The sequence below is a fragment of the Octopus bimaculoides genome, chromosome 14 (genome assembly GCF_001194135.2).
Source record: "Octopus bimaculoides isolate UCB-OBI-ISO-001 chromosome 14, ASM119413v2, whole genome shotgun sequence".
In the NCBI taxonomy this organism is placed as follows: Eukaryota; Metazoa; Mollusca; class Cephalopoda; order Octopoda; family Octopodidae; genus Octopus; species Octopus bimaculoides.
This window is the reverse complement of record NC_068994.1, coordinates 831,384-839,859: the sequence shown is the minus strand read 5'-3', so window position 1 is coordinate 839,859 and position 8,476 is coordinate 831,384. Positions and strand designations below refer to the sequence as shown.

General features: G+C 35.6%; 1 protein-coding gene across 1 annotated transcript in view; it reads right to left on the bottom strand.

Moving 5' to 3' along the window:
* The window catches only part of LOC106879341 (serine-rich adhesin for platelets), a 209,046-nt gene that overhangs the window by 111,310 nt on the left and 89,260 nt on the right, over positions 1 to 8,476 (bottom strand). The gene's annotated exons all lie outside the window — the stretch shown is intronic.

Here is an 8,476-nt window from a genome sequence, read left to right as displayed (position 1 = left end):
CAACCAATTTAAATAATGACATTGCTGAAATATGAATAATTGGATTTCTGGCAATAGTTAAAGAATATCTCTATAACAATTATCAATTTAAAATACAACAATGTTTACTTGTTTATTTCCAAATAGTGGTGGCTAATAAATAAGGATATCCAGTGTCATACGCTGCAAGCAGAGATTTATAGAACTCTTTATGGAGCAGTTCAGAGCTGCTGAAATTACAGTCTTTTGGATGTATAAGTTGTAGCCTCAAAGTTGAATAACTGTCTTAAATTTATTGTATTAATGCTATCTCGATATTTTTAAGGTAAACTTGATGTGACAAAATATAAAACTCAATTAGACTCAATACTTCATTGTTAATCCTTACAACTATTTCAAGTCTATTCCAACAAACATACAAAGCAACACTGAAGAAACATCATGCAGAAAGGGAGATAAATCGAATATTTATCAACATGAAATAGAAAAAAAAAATAGCAAAACAGAATATTTTCTAACAATTAAAAAACAATAAGGACATAAAATCAAGGCATAATATTAAGACTGTTCATTTAGTGAACTTTGTATAGTATATATTATGCTTTAAACACACAAAAATTTGACAATTTTGCAGGGGTTACCATTTAACTTCTGAACTTTATAAAGTGTGAAAGCAAACAGAAAGATCTATTTTTATGTTATACAAAACAGATATTTGTATAAACATAAGGGAAAGCAGTAAAAATTGTATTGAAGCCTTGTAACCGCTAGGTTAAGGGATGCAAACACACCACCATCGGTTGTCAAGCAATGTTGGGGAGACAAACATAGACACACATACACATATATATATATATATATATATATATATACATATATACGATGGGCTTCTTTCAGATTCCGTCTACCAAAATCCACTCACAAGGCTTTGGTCGGCCCGAGACTATAGTAGAAGACACTTGCCCAAGGTGCCACGCAGTGGGACTGAACCTGGAACCATGTGGTTGGTAAGCAAGCTACTTACCACACAGCCACTCCTACGACTAGTGAAACAAATGTAGTCATTGTTAGCTACTTCTCATCAACAGACAGGCAGGTAGGCAGACAGACAGATTGATGGACAATAGACAGGCAGACATGCAGAGTACAGTAACTTAGTCCTCTTCACCTCTTCCTCTTCATTATTTGTTATGTCAATCAGTTAAAAATCAACAATGAAACAATGAGATATATTCTGATAAAGAGAGAGAGATAATGATGATGACACAGTAAGCAGCAGCTAAAATAATAAATGAGGAGTGAAGGTAATTGAAGTAGAAGTGGCAGAACTGGCAGAGTCGGAGCTAAGTTTTAACCAATAGACATTTTTCAAATGAAAAAGAACAAGAAAAAAAGAAAACAACAATCTAATTTTACAGAGAGGTGTAGGTGGGAGTAGGTTGTATCCAAAGAAAAGAAATGTTTTCAATGAAGTTGAGATATAGTTTGAAATATGCGATCTGGCAGAGAAACAGCAATAAATCAATAATAAAGTATTATCGGGGGAGAAACAACAGAAATAATCTTATTTTGGATTTGTTGTTATTGTTTTATGAGAGAAGAATTTTGTTATTTTTGTCAATAATTAGGTCCTTAAATTTCTACTTAAGGACCCAGAAGAAACTAAACTCTAAACTGAAAGTAACAATTCTGTCTAGAAAGTTGAGGGAAGAACAAAATAAATACAATTCTTATCTTGAGGTGTACATGTGATGAAAAACTATGTCCTCTGTGTGAAAACAGTTTGTCCCAGCCATGATAGGTAGAGTCACTTGCTTAGGAAAATGAGGATTCTGTAAAGTCTAACTAAGGACAGAAATAGCAACAACAACAACAGTAATCAGAGTCTGAGTCAAAATAGAGTTTCTTTCAAACATCAGCAACAGACTCTTATGAATTCAAAATATAACAGAAACAAAAGCTAGCTGCTGGGTCATACAGAAATGATTTAATCAGTTATAAAAACAGTAAAATTGAGGAATAAAAATTATCTAATTAGAAGGAGTTGTTAAAATCTAACTCCATTTACATTTCAAATTAAAAACTATTATGGTAATAAAAATATATAATGAGTTAGTTCACTGACTGAATAACGAAACTCAATATTTCAAAGTAAATCATTTTATTTTCTCAATACTAATTCTTTATCATTAATTATAGACAGAGCTCGAGTTCTTCATGGAACCTGAATTACATTTCTGTTCACCATGCATCCATTATCAATATCCATTGTTTATCATACACTATTTCATCATCTTTCAACCAAACCCAATTTATATTCAGTCATCTCTATCAGTCATCCACATCTACCAATATTGAATAATGGATGTCTCTATTAATGTATTACATGAACTTTCACAGAACAAAAGGCTCCAAAAGTCCCATGTTAAGTAACGTTGTTCTAATGTCCACAAACCATCTCTGTAAATCTCCTTTAACAAAGCAGTTAGGGATCAACCTGGTTATTTTATATTTAATTGAATAACAACTAATGGTATTTTTTCTACCACGAACTCTCCTTTTAAGCAATCTTTTCCTATCAACATTCGTAATGATATTTCAATAACATTACCAAAGTGGTTAGATTTCTTTAGGATTAAATTCTATTTCTACCATAGTTTGTTGGTTATGCATCACCCTCGTGAGAAGAGAATCTGAGAAGTGAATGAATACTCGATTCACAATCAAACAACCTGTATTTCACAGTAAATACTCTCAAACAACTTCAAACCTTATTTTCTAGTCGTTTCTCGAATTGTGAGTTGAAGAAGACTTTGCAATAGAAGCAATGGGATAGTTGTCTAACAATGCAGAATGTTATGTGGTGTAAACCAGTATAACAATATTATCAAAAGAAGTAACAACAGGTAGAAGATGAGTGATGGAAACATAATTACAGGTAGTCCACCTTGTTGGTTTAGTATATCACTTCAGAATGAAACAACAACAACAAAAACAAGTCACTAATATTGACAATGGAACTGATTAAGTCACCATTTACTACTATATTGTCATAAACGATTATGATCAGTAAAATGCAGAAAATACACGTTGAAATAGTCAACAAATAATACAACACATCAACATCATGATGACCATCCAACCGCTAACAAAGAAGGCACCATATTGTCTTGGACCATATATAAAGATGTTTTTAACAGCAGACATGAGAGACAGAGAGCTAACTACTCAAGACTATGTCTATTCAAGAATACATTAAAGATCTTTACAAATATTTAGATCATTGTTGAAAGTCACTGACAATATTGTTGTACATTAAACTAAAATATATGAAGTTTTTTTCTACAATAAACCTAATGAATGTGACAGAGTAAATATCAGCTAACCAAACATATATATTAATATATATATATATATATATATAGATAGATAGATAGATATATACATACATACACACACACACACACACACACACACATCTATATGAATATATATAAATATATATATACACACACGTGTGTACGTGTGGGTGGGGGGGGTGAACAGCAGCTCTGAGGGGCAGACATATTACGCTCCACAATAACATAATATTGAGATAGGTAAAGATATTCGTAAGAAAGAATAGAATCACTGGACAGCTTCTCTCCTTGCCAGACAAACATATTGTCTGCAGTGATCATACAACTTACTAACAATAGTTTTAAAGCACAACAAACTAATCAATACACAATCCGTATTTATTATTATAATAATAGTAATTTTTACAGTTCAGATAAAACTGTCTGGTTTACATCTGATCTCTGTTCTGTCTACAAATGATATAAAAGATAGAGCTTTTCTTTCAAAACAGAAAATAATGGAATTTCACAAGGTCACAAGGTCTTCATTTGACAACTATTCTTATATTAACTGAAAAAAACATATGCAAAATTGTTTTAGATTTACAAAACTCATCTACAATTTTACAAAATCCCAATATGATTTTTTTCCTTGTTGTACAAATTTTCACTTCTCTGAAAGAGCAGTGTGTGTGTGTATTTGTTGGAGATTTTCGTTGTTGATGTACTCCTTCCATGAACATGCACACACAGCATGTTTGAGCAATATGTGATGATTGTGTACTGGTCAACAGCCAACAGCGTTGGAGAGCATAAAGATTAAAGTTGAGAAAATGTTAGCTGACGTGGAGGGGGGCTGGAAGCCAACTGAACACTGGGAAAGAGTTACCTGTGTCATGATGATTCATGGTGGGTATCAAAACGCCATCATGACTGTTGTTCAATGCTCTGGAAATACTGTAAAGGTTGTAAGACATGATGCGGACAGATGCAACAGGGGCTATGAAGTTGTGGCCAGGAAGGAGCACAGCGGGCATTCTGACTGCATCCACACACCTGAATTCACCCCCCCACATCTTTGAACAGGGCTTCAGGCTCAATTCTGACAGTTGTGAAGCTGCTGGAGATGTGGTCATGTTCCCAGATAAAGAGGATGGTGTTGGAAGGCCATATGTGTGGCAGCAGGATTCTGCTTTTAGTCATCCCTCCAGAAAGAGTCAGAATGGTTGACAGAAAATTCCTACAACTTCACCAGCCCTAATTTCTGGTCTCCTAATTCCCCCAAATGTTATCCTATGATTTACTATGTATGGGATGTGGTTGAGAAAGACACCAACCACTCTGCCTGCAACACCAAGATTGAGCTGGCAGCCAAGATCAAAGCGTTCAAAGATCTTCCCAAGAACACAGTGAGGAACACATGCACCAGATTCTGGAGTCATCCTAAGGCCATGGTGGAAGCTGAGGGAGGGAAGTTCGAAAGAACTGTTATTTCCCAACCATAATCTCATTGATATCCTTTTGATTTTTAAAATAATTTTAATTCTAGATGGGATATTGTTTTCTTTTCCTTTTATGCAAACTGACAAATTTAGTCCAAACACTCTGTAAAGTACACGTACACACACACACACACTGTCAAGTGATTGGTGTTAGGAAGGGCATCCAACCATAGAAACCATGCCAAAACAGACATTAGACAATGGTGCAGTCCTTGGACCCATCAGATCCTGTCAAACAGTCCAATCCATGTCAGCATGGAAAGCTGGATGTTAAACGGACTATGATGATGACACACACACACACATAAATAAATAAATACACGCACAAATACAGACATGCATATATTATAGGTTTCATTCAATGCACCTTGGACATGCAGGGGCTGCACCTTGGACATGCAGGGGCAGCACCTTCAAAACTTTCTCAATCATTGTGACTCCACTATTCACTGCCATCTGCTCCTTATTTTAAGAGTATTTGTTGAACTGTTAAGTCACAGAACAATAGAGGACATCGAATAAACAATATCAAATTTTAATTGGAAACAAAAACAAACAAGGATAGATGGATGAACAGACACTCATATATATGCCTATACATACAGAACACATACACCCACACACAAGCAGATGCACATATGTATGCACACTCACAACACATGCACACACATACATATACATGCACATATACACGTATAACAATATATGAACTTAGGACCAATTTGTCTCCCAAATTCTACACACAAGACACTGATCAACCCAAGGCCTACAGTAGAAAATACTTGTCCAAGGTGCTGTGTCATAGGATTAAATCCAAGGCCACACAGCTGGCAAGTGAACTTCTCAACTACACAGCCAAGCCTGCACCCTCCTACCCACATACACGCACACACGTATAGAGAGAGAGAGAGAGAGAGAGAGAGAGAGAGAGAGAGAGAGAAGAAGAGAAAGGAGCAAAGCAAACCTAAAAAGTACATCCCAACAGACGACGCTGTTGTAACATATAAATAAATAAATAACTGTTTTATTTCCACTAAAATATTGTGTGACTAATTAAATCAAGAGTATATTACAGTGTTGGTATAAAGTCTCAATATATAGAAGCAGAGAACATATAGCAACACTGTCATCATCGTCATCATCACCACCACCATCAACAACAACAACACTGCTACTTTCTATTTTAGAAACCTTTCTCCTATCCAGAACAATTGTTCTGGCTGCCACATATCCATGTTAATCAAAGCTCTAAAGGTCTCCATTAGACAAAGCCTCATCTATCTAGCAGCAATCAGACCAATGTTTTCAACATCATTACTCTGCAGTACGACATTCAGTGTGTGCAGGTATGTAAGATTGGATGGATGAAGATAAATAGAGAGAGAGAAAGATACATAGATACATATATCTGTACATACATGTGTATGTGTGTAATGTTTTGTTTTAAGAGCTAGTGTGAACAGTGTGGTATCTACCCATGTAAATATAATACCCAAGACTTTAAAAGGTAATGACCACTGCATTCTAGCACATTCCTTTCAAACTACTTGCAATGTTAATTGACTTAACGAAGGTGGTCTCATTAAGTATGAATGACTCTGCAGTGTAATTATAACTTCATCCTTAAAGTTATAATAAATTTCTTTTTGTGGCTGTTAACTGCAATTAACATCACATGAATAGTCAACCTCCTTCACATCTACCTTTGTATCCCATTATAGTGAAAGAAGTGGATGATGATGATTATTTGGAATAGTAATAAATTATATCTCATATAATAAATAGTTGGCAAAATAAAATGTTGTGCTCCATTTCTTTCAAAGAAATTTTATTGACCTTAGCTGGACAATGTGTTGCTCACATACTTCAGTACATTATGTAAAAGTTTATGACAAACATTTAATTCATTGAATTGTGAATGAAGTGAGTGGGTGGACTTTCTCAGCCATCCCCATACATGATGAGTGCCAAACAAAGGACATATTATTGACATTGGGAAAACATTCAGTGCTAGGACAATTTACTGTTGGTTAATTCACCACTGGTCAATTTGCTGCTGTTCAGTTTATCATCCAGCCAAAATTTTCACCAGTCAACTCACCATCAGATCAATAATGCATAGTGTTTTGACAACACGTATTAGAACATACTGTGCAGAAATGGTTTGCAAAAGAATTTTGTTTCTGAGGATCAACCCTTTCAAGTTGGACAGTATAAAGGAAGACCATCGCCCATCATTGATAGAATAGAATTGTTGAATATAATTCTCAAGTAACACAACAAGAACTTTCATGGACGTTCAACATGAAACTATACTTGTATCAGCAAGGAAAATCATGGAAGCTGAACAAATGGCTTCCACCTGTTGTATCAGAGGACAATAAACTTCACTGACTGTCAATTTGTTCTTCATTTCTTTTACTTCACAAAAAAAAAAAAAAAAAAAAACCCTAGACACTTTTTAATTATTTACTCACTTGTAATGGAAAGTGGTTCTTACACTCAAACAAGAAGAGAAGTTATCACAGGCTGCCACCACCAAATGATTCAGGATCACACACATCAAAGGCACTGCTTCACCTCCAGGAAACTACATTTAGTATGTGATGGGGACAGCAGCTAGAATTCTCCATGCTAAGTTTCTCATTACAAGTCAAACAATTATGGCTGAAACCTATTTAATGCAAATAGAGCAGGTGCAGGATGGTTTACTTCAGAAGTAGTTCATCAAAAGAAAGTGATATTTCCACAAGACAATGCAACATCTCATATGGCACAGATTTACCCATGACAACTTTTGCCTTAGCTTGGCAGCTACTTCTACACCCACTACGTTCTCCTGATATTTCAACAACTGATTATCACAGGGTCTTTTGTCCAGCATGTGATGAGGGTTTCTTTTTTCATGTCTTTAAGAGCAGCATGGATGACTGACAGGCACACTGCGAGCATGAAATGACACCAGTACTCCTTTAGCTTGAAATTCTCATCCAAATCCATTGTTGGACGAGAGTTCCAAGTGTAAGTGCCTTGAAGGCATGGATCACACCTTGATCCATAGGCTGGATGAGGGAGGTGATGTTGGCAAGGAGGAACTCGACTTGAACTCCCATGTGATTCAAATCCAATATCTACCTTTAGGTGACAAAGACACCTAAAGGTAGATATTGGAACTACAGTGCAATATGAGCTCAGAAAGACCGATAAATAAGACAACACAGCTGATTCCATGATTTCTTTCACTAAGCTACACTACTTTATGGTGTGTATCTTAACATTTACTGAATGTATTTTAATACAATTTTATATGCTTTTATTCTTGGCATGTAAACAAAACATTGAACTGACTCCTGTGCAGGTGGCACGTAAAAAACACCATTTGAGCGTGGCTGTTGCCAGTACCACCGGACTGGCCCTCGTAAAAAGCACCCACAACACTCGGAGTGGTTGGCATTAGGAAGGGCATCCAACTGTAGGAACTCTGCCAAATCAGATTGGAGTCTGGTGTAGCCATCTGGTTCGTCAGTCCCCAGTCAAATCGTCCAACCCATGCTAGCATGGAAAGTGGACGTTAAATGATGATGATGATGATATATATGAATATAAGTATATGAATATATATATAAAGTGTAGTATATTGCCACTTAAGTGTGGCTG